Below are 22,360 nucleotides of genomic sequence, written 5' to 3'. Positions count from 1 at the left end.
AGCAGACCTCCCTCCTCCTCTTCCTCCCTTTTTGCCACTGAAATGTGTGAATGCATCAAGGGAAGCAGAGTTTGGAGCTGGGAGGAGAAAAAGATGGCAGGAAGGATCAGAGAGAGAGGGAGAACAAGAAGAGCAGAAGGCAGAGGGAGGGCCTCCGGAGCCCAGCCATGCTCGTAACCAGTTCCCCTGCCTCCTCTGATCGAGCCTCAGCTACTCTAGCTCTGCCTCTCTCCTGGCCCCTTTAGCTCCTGAAACCAGGTTTTGAGGTCAAATTCTCCCAGTGAGGGAATCTGACTAGTCCTACCCTTGACCTTGCTGGACCCAAGACTGCTGCATAGACTGATGATTAGCATATGGACTGGCTGTCCTTTGACGAGGTGACCGATCCCCCTATGACCAGGGAGATGGGAGTCACAAGGTGCCACAGGGGGCAGTTTAAAGGAGGTAACCCCCAGAAAGGAGGTGGAGACACAGCAACGTTCTGGAACTGTGGCTATAGACTGCTACCAGCCAAGTAAAAGTTGCATTCTTTAATATTTAGTATTTATTGATTAATGGGTGCAAAGCACTGAGTTGATCGCCTGTAACTAACTCACACAGAGTCCTCAAAAATCAAGGGAGCTAGACATGAGAGGCAAAAGTGATTTCCTAAAAAAATTCAATTTGTTTTGCTCTCTGGGTCTGATTTCCTTTTGGGTTGACCCTGATTTCCTTAAGATCTCCAAACCCCTAGACTTGGCCTGCATCTGCAGCCACCTCTGCAGCCCAGGCCCACATCCTGCCAAGAACAGAGAGCCTGGCTCCGCAGTGAGGTCTCCCCGGGACACATTAACCACTGTCGGGGTGTGAAAGATGATCAGCCACTAGATTAATTCCTCATAAAATACCACTTAGGCCAGAGCAGTTTAGCTAAACATGTGGTCTTAAGAATAATACAGAGCTCCTCTTCTGGCTCCAACAAAGAAGAGAAAGGCAGGGCTGCAGGAGTGTAATTGTGCCGGGACATGTAGGGCTGCTGTCAGGCTGGCTGCCTAGTAACGTGAGGACAACACCATTGCAATGAGAGGGGTGAGGCTTCCTGCCCGCCACTGGACCTTCTCTCCACCTGCTCCCCCTGCAGGTTCCTTTAGCTGAAGTGGTCATCAGTGGGAATCTCGAGGTTTCCACCCTCCTACTCTAGGGACAAAACCCAGCCTCTAATCTCTGAAGACTTGAGTAAAAGATGCCAGGACTGTGGAGTGTTGAGAAATGCTAGGTGAGGTGAAAATGCTTTGTCAGAGGAACAGTAATGATAACACACAGGTCTTTATTTCAGCACAAAAAGGAGCATGATATCCACTGCTCTCCCTCAGGTGGCCTCTGCTCTAGCTATGCCGGTTTTCTCAGTATTCTTCAAGCACAGTTGACATGCCCCCACCTCAGGACCTTTGCACTGGCTGTTTCCTTTGCCTAGAACACTTGCCCCCTAGATAACTGCATGGCTTGCTCCTCACTTCCTTTGGGTCTTTACGCAAATATTACCTTCTCCATGAGGCTCTTCCTGGTCACTCTATTTCAGCCACTCCAAACTGTTGCTGGTCTCCTTCCTTGCTTTATTTTTTTCCTCCTTATCCCTGATTATTATTTACACTTGATATACTTTACTATTTAACTTGTTTATCTGTTTCCCTTATAAAATTTAAGCTTCATGAGGTCAAGGATTTTTTTCTATTTCACTCACTGCCGTATCCCCACCAATCACCCTCTTTGTGTAAGATCCCAGTTGTACCGTGCCTGGCACATAGTAGGTGCTCAAAACCTACTTGTTGAACTAATGAATCCATTGGAATGAGCCCAAGTTTAGAATCAGATCTGGGTTCGGATATGTGTTCAGCCAGTTAGAAACATTACTTCTCTCTGGGTCTCAATTTCCTTATCTGTAAATTAGGTATAATATTTATTCTTTAGGGTTCAGAGGAAGGGTCATGAGATAATGCATGTAAAGGACTGAGCACAGTGTCTGGCTCGGAGTAGGAAGAACACAGCCAGCAGTTATCTTGCTCTTGCAAGAATGTAAGTGGTTGTCACTACCCAGAGAGTGAGAACATTTTAAACAGAAACAGAAAGAAAAAGGAAAACCTTCATATCGCCTGGATTGGGGATCAGGGGCAAAACAAACCTCGTGTGCAAAGAGGCATGGGTATGTGAGCCTGAGTGTGTGTGTGCAAGTGCACGGGCACACTCACATGTATCCCATTCATATAGAAGTTAGGTTTTATGGGTTTTAATACCCATCACAGTTATTCCAAGCTCTATCTTTGGATGTCTGTGTGTGCAAAAGTATTGTGAACACCACATACATACACACACATGCTCAGCACACACATGCACGCACAAGGGGGTCCCTCTTCCCCACCCCCATCTCCAAGGGAAAGGCTCTGTAGTAGGGCAGCTACTTTACTGTTGATGGCTTGGAGGACTCAGGAGAGAAATTGCACCATTACAGCCACAATTGCACTCAAGTTCCTTGCTAGGTGTTCCCGGTCCAAGCATGGCTCGCTGTCCCTCCTTCCTGACCCTCTTGACAATCTCAGACCAGTCCACCTTCTGAGTCTTCTTGAAGGGACTCATTTTTTCAAGACACAGGACCCCTCTAGTGGTCTGGCTGCAAAGCGGAGTGAGGGCGCTGCCTGTTCCAGCCTCAGGCATCATGGACAGAAGACACACATTGAGCAGGAGAATCATCATGGAGCCAGAGTTCAAAAAGACAAAGACTTCCTGAGGGACTTCCCTACCATAGCAAGGCACCCCAAGGTCTAGAACAAGAGGCAGCTTCAAGGGCAGAGCAGCATCTGATGAGAACAGCTGGTGTGGCTGTACAGCCACAAGCCTCTCCATCCCACCCCATCCTGCCTGCCCTGCCACAGTGAAAATAGCGTCCTGGGAAGTGCACCAACTTCAGAATCAGGCGGACTGGGGATTGGAATCTCAGCTCCAACACTTAGTAGCTGGGAGAACTTCAGCAAATTACTTAGCCTCCCTGAATCACAGTTTCATCATCTGTCAAATGATCTGAACTATAACTCCCATGTAGAGTTTGGTGGGCAGATTTAAATCAGCGCCACCATGTATTGCTGCTCAGGTTGTGCACTGCACAAATCCAGGCATCTACCACAAGGCTACAAAGTCAACGAGAGCCCTTGGATTGTGCAGGTATGAAATAATGTGTTAAGAGCACCTGACACAAGGCCTGGCACCTAGTAAGTGCTGAATAAGGTGACCAAAAAATCAGGTTTATTAATCATACTTTTAATTCACACATACAAAAAACCCAAAAACCATGTAGCTTGCAGCTTGCCTAATCATTTCAGAGTAGAAAGTTGTAGCCATGGTAATTTGTGAGGCAACTTCAGTGGTGACGGGGATATGATGTCCTCAGGAAATCTATTTTCATTGTTTCTTAGAGCCCAGAACTCTAGAAGTTGGTCACGGCTCTCTGCTTACTGGATATTTTCTTAGTGAGCAATCAGATTTCTTGCGGTGCCGAGATGTATGTGTTCTTGGAATCATTTGGTCTTAATGAGGTGAGGTTTGATTTAAGTGGAGTGTAATTGCCTTTCCCTATTAAAATAATGTTTTTTTCCTTAAATTAAAACATAATACATAATTTCCAGTTAAATATGATTGACCTTTAAAAAAGAGCCTCTAGACTCCCAGATCTCCAGCCTCAACTCACAGTCCAGCAGAGATCTGCCACAGTCTCCGCTCTGGCAGAGATGGGAGATGTCCTTTCTGGTGAGGTCAACTTGTAGAAATGGGCACAGCTAAGACTGGGAGAAGGTGCCTACTAGCACGGGATGTACATTCTGAAGGGCTGGGACCTCCAGCACACTGCCCCCCTACCTGGATCCTGTATAGCTGACTGCCAGATTTAACCCACCCCACTCCAGACAGCAGCCTCAAGTGTTCCAATTAGCCCAGAAAAGTGGCTTTAAAATATGAACTGGCCAGATCTTACCCAATCTGCCTACAGTGAAGTCCAGCATCTGGCAAGTCACACCAAGAAGCAGAGAAATTCCAAACAGCAGCTCAGAGCCTTTCTCCTAGATGTTCATCAGATATTGAGGGACAGATTTCTGGAAGGCAGAGACTAAACAACAATCCAAAAGAAAAAAAGAAAGGGAGGGAGGAAGGCAGAGAGGGTGGGGGAGGAGAGAGAGAGAAAGGAAGGACGGAAGGGAGGGAGGGAGGAAAATGGAAGGAAGGGATGGAGGAAGGAAGGAAAATTAAACAATTCAAAGCAGGAGGCAAAATATACAATTATTTTCCCCAAAATTCATATTAGTAGTCATAATGAGAAGATGTTACAAGTATAAAACAAGCACAAGGGCTCAAATAAGAGAAGAAGAAAAAGAAAGAACATCTGGACATTAAAAATATTAGCACAGAAATAAAAATGCAATTGATAAATGAGAAGATACATTTGAGGACACACCTCAGAAACTCCAACATAAGAACAGAGGTGAAAAATAGGAGAAAATGATGTGGTCTGTTTGGAGGTCCAAGTCCAAACAATCAAGAGAGAAAATGGAGGGGAGGAAGACGTAATAGAAGAACATTTTCCAGGAGTAAAGAAAGTAAGTTTCCGGGCTGAAGGGGTTTTCAAAGAACCTAGTATAACAAAGGAATTCTCGCACCAAAACTTCATATCACCATAAACAAAAGGAGATCATAAAGGCAGACAAGGAGAAATAGTTAGAGGTCAGAATGGCCTTCAACTACAGAACAAAGCTTTTAAAATTCAGAAGGAAAATGACTTCCAACTTGAATTCTATAGCCTGCCAAATTATCAATCAGGAACAAGTATAGAATAGATACATTTTCAGAAATGCAGGGTCTTAAAAAGTTTACCTCCTATGTACCTTCTTAAAGAAGTTACTGAAGGATGTGCTCCATCAAAATGAGGGAGTAAACTGAGAAAGAGGAATGGAATCAGCAAGTCATCTACCCAGCACAGGATGAGGGAGAAAGGGAATTTTCAGGAGGATGGAAAAAAGACCAGGGAACCAGCTGTACAGCAGCTGGAGACGAAAACCAATCCAGAACAGAGCAGTAGAAGAGAGGTGGTCAGGCAGAGTGACTCTAGGAGTAAAAAATGAAAGTGGTAGATTCTCTGACACGTTTGACTGTGCGAGGAGACATCTACAGTTGTACAGAAGATGTCACCAGAAATTTGAACACCAATTTTTTGAAACCAATTAAGTGCAAGAAAAATAAAACATCCTACAATGGCCTCCTATAAGAACTATTAAATTTTTCTCTCCACAATGTCTCTTGACAAATTATACCACTTTTCAGACAACAAGCATTTTCTGTCTTTCATTTTATTTTTACTTTTGGGATAACAAAATTTCACCCCGAAGCACCCTAAATATATATGCCATAAAGAGTGATAGTCTGACATTATAACTGTAGGCAATGGAACATTTGCCAATTGATTCAACAGTTTCCAGTCAGAGACCGGTGTACTGGACAAATGTGAGATACTTACTCTGTTTGGATGAGCCCCAAATACTTTGTTATGCAAGGACTGCCAAACATGGAAGGCCTTCTGCAACCCTTCAGTCTATGAGGTGTGCACCCTCTTTCCTTGTGCTTCCGAGCACTCTCATGTTTAGCCTTTATTTAGTCCTCGAAGTGTTTTATCACACTCCAAATTAAGTACAGCTTGCGTGAAAGATATCCAGAAACCCAAAAAGTTTTGTGAAAAAAATGACACAGCAAGAACACACCTTCTAAAGAATGACTCCTCCAACTTAAGTCTCCTCTTCCTCCTTTGGTGAATAAAATAAAATAAGCCTTTGTTACATCTCTCTCAGATAGATAGATAGATAGATAGATAGATAGATAGATAGATAGATAGATAGATAGATATCAGACAGACTGATAAACTTGTTCATTTAAACTTGCTTTTATTGTTCAATTGATTAATTTTTCCACCTGTGAAAACTGTTTGGGCACCTGGGGTTGCATTGGGATGCGTCAGTATTTTCCCCATTACAATTAATGGAAATTTTTCCCTTTCATTTAACAGCTTTCCACTGAGTGGTAAGGCTTTCAGGATCAAATTAAAATCTGTAAAAGGAATAGGTACTTAGGAAAGGAAGTGTAAATACAGTACTAAGCTCAGCAGTGAACAGTATTTACGTGGTCCTGATCATGAAAACGACAGATATGAATTTAATAAAAGACGTGATTTAAGCCACATGGGGAGGGTGGAAGAATTATGAGTGAAGGAGCTGTATCAGAGTTGAATCTTCACCTTTCTTATTAGGAAATCAACATGTGATATATGAATCTGAAAAATCAAGAATAGCAATATAAACTAGTGACTCAGAAAAACAGAAGTAAATGCTCGAAGCAGCATCTGAAAGCATGCCTCTGGAAATGAGGACTGGGGTGAAGAGAGGGCAGGGGCTGTTTATTGTAAGCTTCATAGGACTGTTTGACTTTTTAAAGCAGGCAATAACTTTGATAAAAATTTAAATTATATTTTTAAAGGTAATAAATATTCATTAGCAAAAGCTTAGAAAATACAAATATGGAAAGAGAATAAAAGCCATTCATATCAACCCAGAAAAGCCACTCGCAAAACCCTGGTTTTGAAATTTGAGTCTTTCTTCTACACATACACATATGCACATTTTTTTTAAAGTGCAAGATTGAATTGTTAATATTGTTTTGCAACATGCATTTTTCTCGAAAAGTAACTGCAGGAAATTTCTCCATATCAGTATTCATCTACTACATCATTTTAATGGCTGTATGTTCCCCATCATATGGATATACTGTAATTTATTTAGTTCAACACAACATTAACCACTAATTGTTCAATCAGCCTAATCCTTCCAACAGACAAATATAACTTAAGGTTATTTTGGAAAGATGACAAAAAAGAATTTACTCTAGGTTCAAAATTTGTCTTCAATAATTCTATTTTGCTTTACTAGCAAAAGAGTGAGAGATTTTACTCGCTTTGAGATTTTCCCTTGACAATCACACTGTTTCTTCTTGAAGTTTTCTCCTCCATTATAACTGTAAATGGAATGCATATGTGGTGGATGGCTTTTCTTGCCTGCCAGTGTCCATTTTGTGACTTTAGGTAACAGCACGTCAATTTTCCCTGGTGGAATCCCCGTTCCTTCCTTCCACAATGCTCAGCCTGTGTGGTTTGGGTGAAACTGACCCCACCTTCCAGTCCGGGTGATCTCAGCCTAGTTCTTCTGGCCTCAGTGAATGGCTCAGGGATGGACGTGTGCACAGAACTGATTCAATGAGAATCAACCCCAGAACTTTTACTGGAATCTTTAGAAAAGAGGAATTCTCTTTTTTTCTCATGGAGATGGCTGAGCTGAGAAAAGTGTTAAGTCTGGAGTGGCTGGAGGCCATTTGCCATTACAAAGGGAGAACCTGACTCAGGATAGAGCCAGAGAGGAAGAAAGAGGAGCCAAGAGATGCAGAAAGTCAGATTCCCCATGACATCCTTTGTGCACCTGGATCCAGCACTCCCTCGTGGTCTCAGCCAAAGAGCCGTATAAATGAACAGATTTCCCTTTTTCACTCAATCTTTTGAGCTGGGGTTCTGTCATCTGCAAGTGAATGTGTATGTTAATAACACAGACTCAAATAATTCAAACAGAGCAGAAGACCATAAGGTGAAAATTAAGCATTTTCTTCCTTCCCCTCTCAATTTTCAGTTTAAACTCCCCAGGGGCAGTCAGTCCTTACAGCTTCTTACATATGCTTCCAAAATGTCTGTGCATTTAAAATATACCAATTTTTTAACTTATGCAAACAGGATTATACTATCTATTATTATTCTATAATTTGTGTTTTCTGCTTCACCATGAGGTAAAGGACACCTTCCCTCACTGCATCCAGACATTTAGTTAATTCCTCCTAAGACCTGCAAAGGATTCTATTACCTGGACATGCCACACACCCACCAGGCCTATATTGAAGGCCACTGGGTTTCCCAGTTTTTTACCATTAAAAACAAGCTGTGCTGAGCATCCTTCTTATGTAGTTATAGGAGGCAAATCCACAGTGCTGAAGAAGCTGGTGCTTCTGGTCCCTCATTACCCAGAACCCTCCCAGGGGATACATTTAGTTTGGTTTGGCGGGTTTGTGTAAGTCACGGCCAGCTGCACGGTGTAAGAATAGCTTCCAGAAATACTCCTACTGCCCACAGTGCCAACTCACAGGGGTCAAGGTACAAAGGTACAGGGCCCTAGATCACGGGTCAGTAAAAACATGTGTGAGGCTAACAGGACAGAACTGTGTAGGGAGTAGAAGGGAAACGGTCTGAAATGCACAGAGCCAGAAGCTAGTCTGTAGAAGTTTCTTCCAATCATCAGAGGTATGAAAAGGGTTTTGTTTCTCACCAAAATCTGCCAGAAACCTACTGGATAATGTAGCATATATATACAACTATAAACGTACCATATATTTATTTCTTTTTTGATGGGAATCATGGGGAATAGAATATATCAAAATTTCTGTCTTTGTAATGCGCAAGTGTCTACAAATACTACAAGCAGTGAGGATGCCTGTGGGCAGTAGCATGTTTTATGCATCAAAGCTATCAATAATAAAAAAAAAATTCAATTTACCATGCTATAGGACCCAAGACTGAATTATCTTCCTGTTCTCTTTATTAAAAAAATTTAAAATTGTCATCGTAGAAATAAGGAGTGATCAGAGTATACAGCCAAAATTAAAACGTAAGAGAAAAAACATTATGAGGGTGCAACAGGCAGTTAATTTCTGAATTTTGTGATGGGTAGGGTATTTATCAGCTTTTTAGATTTTGCAATTTTTTTATAATTTCTCTTCTCATTATAAACAAATATTCACATTTGTGCCTGACTTGTATATGTAATTTTTTTTAAAAGAGGCTCTCTAAAATTGCTTGAGCTTCAGACTACAAACCTTGGACTCATAGCTGCACAGTGGCTGAACGTATAGGATCTGGAGCCAGACTGCACAAGCTTCAGGTCTCAGGTGAGCCATTGCTATAGACTGGATGGTTGTGGCCCCCGAAATTCGTATGATCCAATGAGATAGAATTAGGAGCTGAGGTGGATCAGAGGTGATTAGGTCATAAGGGTGGGGCCCTCATAAATGAGATTAGTGCCCTAACAACCCAGTTCCTTGCCCTTCCATCATATGAGGACACAGCAAGAAGGTGGCCCTCTATGAATCAGAGAGAGAGCTCTGATCAGAGCTCAACCACGCTGGCACCTTGATATTGGGCTTCAGACTCCAGAACTGGGAGAACTACATTTTTGTTGTTAATAAGCTATCCATAGACTGGAAATTCTGTTATAGCTGCTCAAATGGACTAAGATGGCCACCTACCAGCTCTGTGATGGTGGGTAGGTTACTTCTTCTCTGTGCCTCAGTTTCCTCATCTGAGAAATGGAGATAATAGCTTCAGAGGGTTGTTGTGAGGATTAAATGAATGAACACCTACATAGAAACTAGAACCTAGCAATCAGCAATAGTCAATAACAACTATGGTCATTCTTATGCATTTGTAAAGATATCTGAGCAGGATAGGTTCTTAGAAGTGTAAGTGTATTTATGCCAATTTTAATGAAGAATGCAAACTGCCCTCCAAAAGCAATGCCAACTTACCCTCCCACTATGTACGTTGTGACATATGTCAGAGCTGCGGAGTCAGGAAGCCCATTTCAGATGAACCTATGGCTGTGGTTCTTACCACATTCCAGACTAGTCCAGTTCCCTGAACCTGTCAAAGTCAAGTTGGTTGATGGCTGCTGGGAATGGTGGCCCCTGCTCCCAATTAACCCATCCTGTGAATCCTATGAACAGTTCACATTTACCAAGCACCTTCCCTTTATTGAGCTCAGTGGCCCTGTAGATTAGGCAGAGTGGGCAGAGGTTGTTCTTTTATGGAAGATGAAATTGTGGCTCAGAGAGGTAATGGACTTATGTGAAGTCACCCCAGCAGATAAGAAGCTGGGAGAGGAGTGAGAATTCAGGTCGTCCGAAAGCCTAACGCATTTCCTACTGTACCTTGTTGCCTCTCAAAAATTTTTACATTAAAATGAAACATACTGTTTAAAATGAAATATATGCACAATGAAATATACCCTGTTCTCCAAGTTAGTTGTGAAGAGCAAGCATTAAGGCTATATTATGTACTAAGAGTGCACTTCTTAGAAAAATAAATTTAATTGCAGTCTCTCGATTCAAATCAAATCCACTCTGTTTTAAACTTTCAATTATGGTAAGATATAGCTGTAGAGAATGTGCTTCCCATCCTAATTTGAGACCTCAGATGGCAGCTCTGGTACTTCTATCTTTAAAAACCTACCTCACCCATCCCCCAGACTTCATATCTTTTCTTCGACTTGCCAAACAAATCTTCTCCAAAAAATAGAACTGTTTAAATGCCTAAGGGAAGGAAGCGAAGAGCTCAAAATTAGTCTGTTCCCACATGTTCAGGCTAATTTAACTTTTCTCACATGACAAATTAGAAAGAAAAATAAAAATTTGCATAGAAGGACAATTAAGAATAAACTAGAGATGTCCTCTGTCCCACATTAGGACAGGATTCCATAATTTGTTTTTGCATGGATGGAGTAAGGTTCAGGCATGTGGGAACGAATGAGTGGATGCTTTTGTTCTCCAGTGTCACCCAGCAAGTAGGAGCTTAATCACAAAGTGAGGATCAGCCCACGGTGAGCTGTGCCTCAGGTCTGCTCTTCAGCAAGCTGGGCTGACTACCATGTAAGTGCATCCAGCTGCATGCGGTCTAGCTTATGCAAAACGTGAAAATGCCCAGGATCTAAGAAAGTGCGGTCAAGAAGACAGGTAGATAGGTAGATAGGTAGGTAGGTAGATAGATAGATAGATAGATAGATAGATAGATAGATAGATAGATAGATAGATAGATAGATAGATAGATAGATAGATAGATAGATAGATAGATAGATGAATCGATGAATTAACAAGAGGCTTCTCAGCAGGGGGATTTATTTGAATACACTCCCAGGCCATCTTCTAGCTCACCAACTCTGGTAATTTCCAGTGACTATCTCCTTCCTCAAAGCTCTAAGAATACTCAAAGGACCTGCTCTGTAAGTATAATTATGGGAGTAAGTTTCCAACGTGCAGGACTTGGTACACAGGAGCCACTTACTACTCCAGCTGCCACAAGAAGTTTCTTTCTCTCCTTGGCAACACAGAGATGCATACCCGTAGACAGAGATTCCCAGCTGCTGACAGCCTTAAATTAGCCAGATATTTGCCTCTCAAAATGAGCTTTACAAGAACTCCAAGGTCAACGAACCCTGAATAAGAGCTGGCAAGCTCCCTACCCACTTCCTGCTGAACCAGGAGAAGAGAGAAGATACACAGTGGGGTCTGAAGTTGCGGAGCATCTGGTTATAGTACCAGCTATGATTTTTTCAAATAATAGGGAATAGAAATTATTCACAATTGATTGGCTTATTATTAGGTTGTAGGCGTTCTTTATATAGTCTAGATTCTTTGTCAGATTGTAGAAGCAAATGTTTTCTTCTACCATATGGATTTCCTATTGACTTTTTAAATGGTATTTTCAATGAGGAAAAGCTTTAACTTTTTTATAAGATCCAATTTATTACATTTTTCTATTATGGCTAGTGCTTCCTGTGTCTTTTCTAAGAAATCTTTGCCTTTCTCAAATTAGGGGTGATATTCTCCTATGTCTTTTCTGGAGGCTTTATAGTTTTAGCTTTTAAATTTAGGCCTATGATCTATAGTGAACCAATTTGGGGGTATATCGTAAGGTGGCATCAAGATTCATTTTTTCCCCATATAAATACCCAATTATTCTGGCACTTAGAAAAAAAAGATTTTTCTTTCCTTATTGAATTGCCTTAGTTTTGATATAAAAACTTAATTGGCCATTTATACTTGGATCTATTTCTGGATTCCCCAATCTGTTCCATTGATCTGTGTATCTATTCTTATACCAACACCACATTATCTTGATTACTGTAGCTTTATAGTAAGATTTGAAATCAGGTGGTGTAAGTCAACCAACTATGTACTTTTTCAAGATTAGTTGATTATTCTAGGACCTCTGCGTTTCCACATAAATTTTAGAATCAGCTTGTCAATTTATACCCTCCCCCCAAAAAAGCCTACTGGGATGGTAATTGTGATATTTTTCTATAGATGAAGTGGGGGGACCTGACATCTTAACAATGCTGAATCTTCCCATCCTTGAACATGAAATATCTATTTATTCAGATCTTTAATATTTCTCAGCAGGGTTTTCTAGCTTTCTACATAAAAGTCTTATATAGATTTCATTATCTTTATCCTTAGGTATTTAATTTTGGGGATGCTAGGTAAATGATACTGAAGTTTTCATTTTTTTCCCAACTGTTTGTTGCTCTTTTATATAAATGCAGTTGATTTTTGTTTATCGACCTCTTTTCTTGCAATCTTTCTAATGTTAAACAAATCTTGCATAGCTAGAATAAACTCTACTTGGTAATGAGGTATTATATCCTTTTCATATATTAAATTTCTTTAATTTAAGACATTTTGCATATAGACACAGAAAGGATATGGATCTGTAATTCTTCCCTTGCAATGTCCTTGTAATGTACTTAATGTCCACAGCTCCTTATTTGAGTTACATAGGTCTCATAACATGTGTTTAAAACTGTTCCCTCCGCCACAATGTTCTGAAAAATTTGTATATTATTGGTATTACTTCTTCCTTAAATATTTGACAGAATTCACAAGCGAAGTCATGTGGACCTGGACTTTCCTGTGGCAAAGCTCTTAATTACAAATTTAATTTCTTTAGCGGATATAGAGTTATTCATATCTTATACTTCTTATTTTTTGACTTTTACAGTTTGTGTCTTTTAAAGAATTTATCAGTTTAACTTAAATTTTCTAGTTTATGGACATGAGATCGTTAGACACAGTCTTTCATTTGTCTCCCAGTGACTGCAGAGTCTGCAGCGGTGTTCTCCCTCTCACTCCTGGCACTGGTGGCTTGTCTTGTTTCTTTTTTTCCCGATTAGCCTAGCTGGGAAGGGGGGGGTTGTCTATCTATTTTGTTGCTCTTTGCAAAGATAACTTTTGGTTTTGTTGATTTCCTCAATTGTTTGTCTACTTTTTATTTGACTGATTATTATTATTAAAATTATTACTCATTACTTTTTATTACACTCTATCATTTCTTCTTATTTACTATGTGTATAATTTATTCTTTCTAGTTTCTTAAGATGGAGGCTTAATAGATTTTAACCCTTCTTCTTTCCTGGTGTAAGCATTTAAGACCATCAATTTTACTCTAAACACTTTTTTTTAGCTGAATCTCACAAATGTGATGGTTTTGTCATCAAGTCAAAATATTTTCTTATTTTCTTGTGCTATCTTCTTTGATTCAGGGGTTATTTAGAAACGTTGGCTTAATTTCAAAATATCTGAATTGGCCAAAGATCTTTTTTGTTCTTGATTTTTAATTCTCTTATTGTCAAAGAATACCCCCTTATGATTATAATCCTTTGAAATTTATTGAGATGTGTGTTGAAATGTGTTACTGACTGTTCCACGTACATTTGAAAATAATACATACTCTGCAATTGCTGATTAGTGTTTGATAAAATGCCAATTAGGTTAAGTTTGCTGATAATCCTCTATCTTTCCTGATGTTTTATATTTTATATATTTATATAACATCTATCAGTTCTTGAGAGAAGAGGGTAAACCTCCTCGACTCTGATTGTAGATTTGTCTGTTTCTCCTTTCAATTCCGTCAGTTTTGCAAGCGTGCATTTCCAAGCCTATTATTGGGTGTATACACATTCAGGAGTTGTACGTCTTCTTACTGAACTGACTTTCTTGTCATTATGTAATGTTCCCCTTTATCCCTAGTACTGTTCTTGACTTTGTCTGCTAATATAGCCCCACTCTGTTTTCACAATTAATCATTACATGGTTGTCCTTTTCTATTCTTTTCCTTTTAGCTTGTTTGTGTCTTCATATTTAAAGTGTCTCATAAACATCATATAATTGGGTCTCATTTTTTAATCTGGTCTGGCAGTAATTGCTTTTTTATTAGATTGTCTAGTCCATTTAGATATAATGCACTCAGTGATTTGATTGGGTTAAATTCCACCATCTTGCTATTTGTTTTTTCTTTGCCCCATTTATGCTCTCTTTCTTATTTCCCTCTTTTTCTTCCTTCTTTTGGATTAATTAAATGTTTTCTACCTTCTCCTTTCTATCTTCTCTATTGGCTTTTTAGCTATGCCTCTTTGTTTTAATTTTAAGCAGTTGCCCTGGGAATTAAAATAAGCATACTTCAGTTATGACAGTCTCCCTGTGATAATGAGTTAACTTTATACCACTTCACATATAATGTAACCGCCTCGCAAAATATGCTTTCGTTTTCCCTCTTCCCATCCCTTGTGCTGCTGCAGCTACGCACTCTGCTTCTACACAGATTATTTACCTCACAATACTTTGCCGCTGTTTTTGGTTTAAGCAGTCAAGTGCCTTTTAAAGAAACTACAAAAAAATCAGAATATCTGTTATAGCTGTACGCCACATATTTTCTATTTCTCATACTCCTCTTCGTATACATCTAATATCATATGGAATCATTGTCTTTCTGCCTGGAGAACGTCCTTTACTATTTATTGCAGTGCATGCCTGCTAGTGATTAATCCAACTTTTGCTTATCTGAAAATGTCTTTATTTTACCTTGTTTTTTTAAAAACACTGTTTTTGCCAGATACTGAATTCTAGGTTGATTGAGAACTTTTTGTTTTTGTTTATTTTTTATTTTAGTACTTCAGCAATGTTATCCCATTATCTTCTGACTGGTTTTACATCTAAGGAGAAATCAGCAGTATTTCTTATCATTATTCCTTTGTATGTAACCTATCTTTTTGTCCTTTGGTTGCTTTTTAAATGTTCTTTATCTTTGGCTTTCCAGCTATTTGATTATGATAATACACGGTATGGTTCTCTTTGTGCTTATCTTGAATACATTTCGTTGAGTTTTCACTTATCTGAATGTTGATATTTTGCCACCTAATTTGGGGAAATATTGATCATTATTTCTTCCATTTTTTTTCCTTGCCCCATTTTTCCCCCTGCCCCATTTTTTCCCCTCTCTTCTCCTATTAAGACTCCACTTACACTTTAATACTGCTTAATGTTTTCCCACAGGTCACCAAGACTTTGTTCATTTTTAAAAAGCCTTTTTTCCCTCTCTGCTTCAGTTTAGATAATTTCTGTTGATCTATTTGCAAGTTCACTAATCTTTTTTTTTACATTGTTCAATTTCGTGAATTTTTCATTTCATAAATTGTGTTTTTCAGTTCTATAGTTTCCATTTGTCTCTTTTTAAAGTCTCCCTTTCTCCACTGAGATTTCTATATTGAGATATCCATCTTTTCCTTTAAATTCTTGAATTTATTTGCAGTGGCTGCTTTATAATCATTGTCTGCTACTGACTACATCTGTGTCATCTCTGGGTCTGTTCCTATTGACTTTATTCTCCTGGTTATGGGTCATGGTTTCTTGTGACTTTGCACGTCTATTAATTTTTTGGCATGCTAGACATTATGAGTGCTACAACGTTGAGTTTGGGTTATGTTGTTTTTTTTGAAAGAAGGTTGCATATTAGTGTGAGTATTACTTTGACAAGTGTTTAATTTATTTGTGGCTCATTTTGATCCTGCTGAAGCTTGTTTTTAAGCTTCGTTAAGATGGGTCAAGAATAGTCCATGTGCTAGGACTAGAGTAGCCCTGTTCCTTGGACTGGCCTCTCTGGGGTCTCAGCTCAGTGCCCAGAGTGTTCAGTAACATATCTACACCGAGACTGGCCAGAAGCCCAGTGCCCCCCATCACTGTGTAACCTCGAGAATCTCCACCAGCTCATCGTCCCTCAGTAGCTATTCTTTGCCCAGCCATACAGGGTCTTGCCTTGCACATGTGCAGCTTTGTATTTGGCCAACGCCTGCAGGTGACAGGAATGCAGGTTTCTGGGAAAACTTCTCTGTTCAGTTCTTTCCTCTTTAATACCCTACCCCAATTCCTGTCACCTCAGCAGCCTGAACTCTGGACTCTGTTGACTCCACCCAGTGAGTCCACTGCTGTGTTTTAATATCTAGTTTCCCATGCTGCCATTTGGAACGTGTCCCATGGCAGAAAAGCTAGACTGAATGTGGGACTTACCTCATGTGTTTCCGTTGCTTAAGATTCACTGGCCGTGTTTTGTTGTTTTTGTTGTTGTTTTGCAAATCTTTACAAGCACTGAGTAAACCTCTTGGCACATACGAGGTGCTTAGCAAGATGATTTTTAAGGAGTAGGATGTGATTCATTTGGCTCACGTATGTGCTACTTCTGAAATTGCCACAGGCAATTCAAATGGCCTATCCAGAGAATCAGTCTCCATCTTCTCCACCCACTCCTGCTCCCGCCTCGGAGTAATCAACTTTCTCTTCAGAAGCTGGCAAGCAGTTTTTTGCACATTTGGGTTCCTTAGTTTGTAAAGCTTTGAGCATTCAGAGAATGATCAGAATTACATTCACCCACAGTGAAGATGCACACTGTTCTCTGGGGAATTTCGTATACTTTTTCCAAATCTGCTAAATGTTCTCTGGAAGAATTACTGGTGGGGAGGGGAGGCTGTGGATAACCTTGCATAAATCATCATTCAGAATGTATCTTTGAATTCCTGCATATAGTTTCGCATGGTACCAAGAAAAGAGCTTCTGAGGTTGTTCAAAGAGAGATGCTAAAGAGACGAAGAAGGCAGCTCTGTGGGAACTCCGGGGAGGGGAAACCCAGACTGACGAGGCTCTTGGGCAAAAGAAATCCCCAGCGAATGCCTCCTGGCTCTTTTTATTCACCTCAAACACCCTGCTCTGTCTCATCTTCCTGGGGCCCATTTTCTGGACCAGTGAACCAAATGAAAAACAGGCCATTTTCTTTTGTTTCCATCTTAACTGGGAAGATCAGGTCTCCAAAGGGAGGATTATTTCAACACTGCTTTGGAGATCACATTTGGATTTTTCACACTTCACCATTATCTATCATTCTGCTCCCCACAACCACCCCGTGTACACACTATATAATCAGTGACATCTTTCCTTCTGCAAAAGATGTGTCATTTGGCTTTGTGGCCTAATGACCCCATTCTTGCCTTAGAGACAATGAATGGACAGTTTGAGTTAGGAATTCCTGTATTTTGGCCAGTGGAACTAACCCTCCAAGATTTCCTGTTCATCAACGGGCACCGCTCTCCCCAGGCTTGCATTTTGGTTCAAAAGCACAAGACAAACAAGGGATTGAAAAGACTAAATATGTGAGAGTTTTGAATTTTCCTCCGGGGGGAAGAAAACCAACAAGTTATGATTTTCCTCCAAGCAAACAAACTGTTTTCCATATGTTTCCAAGAGAAAACTGCTTTTCTGTTATTCTGCATGTTCCATGGATGATTCCAGTGGGGGGATCCTAGGAAGCAGCGCATTTTCTCTGGCTGCAGGGAAAAATGTGTTTTCCAGCTCATTCTCTGGAGCCAGGAATGAGGAGGAGCAGGGTTTGGTTTTTGCAGGCTATGAGGGCCATTGGGTGGGGCCCCAACGAGGCCTGGCCTCATGAGCCTGGGGAAGCTGCTGTCCCATCCTCCTGTCCCTGCCCCTAGGCTAGATGAGGGTGAGGGGCTGTGCCCACTGCAGAAAGATGAACTAGAATAACATCTGCAGTGTAACCTCTGGACTCTAGCTCCTGGGGCACCTGTAGCCCCCATCTAGCTCAAACCATAGAGCAGGCGACCCTTCAAATTCTTGCTAGAATATCAAAAACACCTGACCTTGTCATTCCCCTATTTCAGTACCTTCAATAGTTCTCCTGTTGCTCTTAAGATCAAGTCCATACTCCTCAGAGTTTCTCATAAGGTTGGTTCTCAGTAACCAGATTCCGCTGTAACTTTACCTTCATCTCTCACTATTCCCTCTTCAACCCTCTCTCCACTCCACTTCCCAGACCCCCACCCCTTTCTTGCTTCCAGCACACAAAGTGTTTGCAGTCCCTTGAATGCACTGGACTCCCTTTGTTCCTGGGGACACCCTTCCTTGCTAACTCTTGTTCGTACTTCCAATCAACGCAGGATTGCTTCCTCCAGGGAGCCTTCCTTGCAGGCTGGGGTAGGTGTCCCTCCTTGCTGCCATAGTTCACCATGTTTACCACATCATAGCTATTCATTGACAAGTATTACTGGACATGTCTGCGGAGCAGCAACTGGGCTAAACTCTGGGGACACAGTGGAAAGAAAACAGTAATAAACAAGGAGACAGGCAAATAAGTGAGAAAATACCATTGTACTAAGTCCTGGGAAAGAACAGGATATAGAAATGGAATATGAGGAGTGAGATAAATGCCTATGCTATTTTACTGACTTCCTCTTTACCTCTCTGTCTCTCCATTAGACAGCAGTTCCTCTAGAGCAGAGATTTACATTCATCATCTCTCTTTTTTTTTTTTTATCACCTCTTTATTTCTAATGCACAACATAGGATGTGGCACACAGAAGGCACTCAATAAGAGTTTATGGTTTGAATCATAACCATTTTCTGTTCCATTTCTAGGCCTATTTTCAACTCTGCTGGAAATCAGGAATTTCACATCTTTTTCCACGAGGGGTAAACTGGGTAATTAAAGGGGCAAAGAACAAAGACACTGGCTCATTTTTAAATATGTCCTCAAATTCTTTAACACTCCCTCAAAAGATGCAGCCTAATTCCTCTCCCCTTGAGGGAGGGCTGGTTTTGGTGACTGACTTCTAATGAATGGGATAGTGCAGAAAGGATCATGTGTTCATTTTGAAGCTAAGTCATGAAAGATACAGCAGCTTCCATCTTTCTCTCTTCACCTTGCTTGTGGGAAGCCAGCTGCCAGGTTTTAAGATGATCCAGCAGCCTCTTGGGAGACCCACATGGCAAGGAACTGAGGCCTCCTGCCAACAGCCAAATGAGTGACTACCTTGGGAACAGATCCACTAGTCCCAATCAAGCCTTCAAATGACAGTGGCCCCGGCCAAAACCTTGGCTGCCACCTAATGAGAGACCTTAAACCACAGCCACTTAACTAAACTGCTCTCAGATTCCTGATCCCCAGAAACCTACAGGTAATAAATGTTTGTTTAAAACCACTCACTTTGGGAGTATTTTATTATGCTGCAAAAGATAGTTAATATAATTTGTCTGCATGCTTGAATGTATGCAGAAAGACAGAGGAGTTAGCTGGGCGTCCTCTGCGAGGAAGGGCTCTTCCATTCCAAAAACGAAAGGAGGCTTTGTCTGCAAAATCACAAAGGTAGTTATTATTTTTTTATCCTTAGGGAGACTGGGCCTATTTTGGGGTCCTGGGTTTCTAGCTTTCTCCATGGCATCTCCTTATGAATGCAAATGAGCTGTGAACACAAGGCAGGCATGTCATTTCTTACTCACGCTGCCTGAAAACTTTCTATGTGCTTAGCACTGCGATAAAGAGCTTTGCATATATTGATTCATTTAAGCTTCACCACAACCCTGTGAGGATTATTGTCCCTGCTTTACAAATGAGGAAACTGAGGCACTGAGCAGTTAATTACCTTGCCAAGCAGGCTTTTAATGGTGGAAGAAAGGCCCTGACAATGACGGCCTACACTATGACAAGCATCTTAACAGACGCTTTAATATTATTTCACTTAATCCAAAAACAAATCTGCAAGAAATAGATTAAAGCCCTTCTTTAATTATAGTTAATTTACAATGTTATGCTTGTTTCTGGTGTATAGCAAAGGGACTCAGTTATATGAAAAAGAATATATAGAAATATTCTTTTCCATTATAGGTCATTACAAGCTATTGACTATAGTTTCCTGTGCTATACAGTAGGACCTTGTTATTTATCTGTTTTTTATATAGTATTTTGTATCTGCTAATCCCAAACTCCTAATTTATCCCTCTCCCCTTTCCCCTTTGGTAACCATAAATTTGTTTTCTATCTCTGAGTCTGTTTCTGTTTTGTAAATAAATTCATTTGTATCATATTTTAGATTCCACATATAAGTGATACCATATGATATTTGTCTTTCTCTGACTTACTTCACTAAATGTGATAATCTCTAAGTCCATCCACGTTGCTGCAAATGGCACTATTTCATTCTTTTTTATGGGTGAGTAGTATTCCATTGTATAGGTATAGATATAGATAGGTATATAGATATATACCACATCTTATATATAGATATACACAGATATATATATATATATATATATATATATATACACACACACATACATAAACACACACACACCCCACATCTTTTTTATCCATTCATCTGTTGATGGACATTTAGGTTGCTTTCATGTCTTGTCTATTGTGAATAGTGCTGCTGTGAACACTGGGGTGCATGTATCTTTTTGAATTAGAATTCTATCTGGATATATGCCAGGAGTGGTATTGCTGGGTCATATGTTAAGTCTATTTTTAGTTTTTTGAGGAATCTCCATACTGTTTTCCACAGTGGCTGCACCAAATTACTCCCCACCAACAGTGTAGGAAGGTTCCCTTTTCTCCACACCCTCTCCTGCATTTGTCATTTGTGGACTTTTGAATGATGGCCATTCTGACTGGTGTGAGGTGATACCTCATTGTAGTTTTGATATGCATTTCTCTGATAATTGACAATGTTGAGCATCTTTTCACGTGTCTGTCAAAGTCCTGTCTTTTAATGATAAAAATGAAGCCTAGGGAGATTGACTTCCCTATATCCGCACAGGTGTGGCAGGTGTGGGTTCAAAGTCTAGGCCCAGCTGTCTCCAAAGTCCTCTTTGCACAGCACCCAGCTGCCTCCTAGTTCCTGCCACCTCGTCGCCGCTCTCAGCTTCAGATGTGTGCTTGGCAAATCCAGAAAAATCACCCAGGTGCTGGCCAGCTCCCTAAATGGGGAATGAGGTGACAGCCCTGAATTCACACATCCCCACGCACCTCCAAGTAGCTGCTCCCTGCACCCACATCTATGCCAATGTGCTTTACGGCAACCCTGGGTAAGAGATGAGTGGGCAAAGCAGGCAGGGAGCATGCAGGATAAATGGGATGCAATAAAACCCAGCCTGTTTTTCTTCAAGGCAGGAGTTCAGTAAATCCAGAGGCACCAGTGCTTGTGACACTCCTGAGGCTGAAGCTGCCACCAGGCTTGGCTTTGCTTCTTGGGACGCAGCAGGAATTCAGAGGAGATGGACAGAAAGCTCTCTCCTGACTATCAGGCAAGGGAAGAACCCCATCTACAAAGTCAGACAGGCCAGCCTCAGGACAAATCATGAAATGAAGGAAATGTATACCGTGTGTCCGTCCGCCTGCCTGTCTGCATAGGTGGAGAACCTGCTTCCCTGTACAGAGCATGCACTCACTCATCTGTGTCAGTTCCCTCTTCCTTGCTCGAGGCTTCATCCCTAAGGTTTGAGACATGCCTCTGACTTAATGTGGAAGTCAAGGTGGCTTCCTCATGAGCTAGAAACTGTTAGGTCTCCTTACGTTTCTCTTAGAAAATGGTTTGGGGTCTCCTCGTGATACCTGGGATGGTTAAGTCTTCCCACAGCACAGCAGGAAGAAGAGAGCTATGTGGTTCAAACTTGATCACCTGGAGACAGAGCTAGAAATACAGACTGCAGTTTCACAGGAGCAATTCTGATTCACTGGGTGCCCTGTGAGTCTGCATTTGTAAGCCATCTGTTGATCACAGTTTGAGAAGCTGAAAGAAAATTACCGTTTAGAGTAGATCCATTAGCCCTGGATTAATAACAGCTCCAGGCAGAGTTTAAAAAAGCTTCGCAGTGAGGGGGTTCAATGCATATTCATCATGCTTTGAAAAATGATTAAGATCCTGGTTATCTCTAACCAGTTGAACATAAAATTTTGTATTCTAAGAAGACAATGAAAATCTAAAAAAAGAGATGAAGGTACAACTTGTCTGCAAAATCAAAAGGGTAGTTGCCTTTTTATAAACACTGAGCCTGTGCTTAGGGTCCTTCAGTTCCTTCCAAGAGCTGGTTTTGTCCATGTGTTGTTTACATTTGTGGTAGACAGAATTTTGGCCCCCATGACCTTTGCACCTGGCATTACATCCACAAATATGTTATGTTACATGGGAAAAGGAACTCTGCAGTTGGAATTACTTACCAGTTGACTTTAAAATAGGAAGATTATCCTAGATTAACTGGGTGGGCCCACTGCAATCACATGAGCCCTTCAAAGTAGAAGAGGAAGGCAGAAGAGAAAGTC

The 22,360-nt window shown here is 40.8% G+C and overlaps 1 protein-coding gene across 3 annotated transcripts in view; it reads left to right on the top strand.

Annotated features, from left to right (window-relative positions):
• Nucleotides 1-22,360, top strand: part of LOC123619588 (tripartite motif-containing protein 44) — a 192,524-nt gene that overhangs the window by 136,541 nt on the left and 33,623 nt on the right. Inside the window, exon 8 of one of the 3 annotated variants that reach the window (XR_012509622.1) lies at nucleotides 8,934-9,042. The exons of the other annotated variants lie outside the window; for them this stretch is intronic. The gene's annotated coding sequence lies outside the window, so the exon portion shown is untranslated. The remainder of the gene's footprint in view (nucleotides 1-8,933; nucleotides 9,043-22,360) is intronic. 3 annotated transcript variants of the gene reach the window in all.

Source organism: Camelus bactrianus, chromosome 10 (assembly GCF_048773025.1).
Source record: "Camelus bactrianus isolate YW-2024 breed Bactrian camel chromosome 10, ASM4877302v1, whole genome shotgun sequence".
Lineage (NCBI taxonomy): Eukaryota > Metazoa > Chordata > Mammalia > Artiodactyla > Camelidae > Camelus > Camelus bactrianus.
The sequence above is the reverse complement of the archived record's forward strand: the minus strand, read 5'-3'. Positions and strand labels throughout refer to the sequence as shown.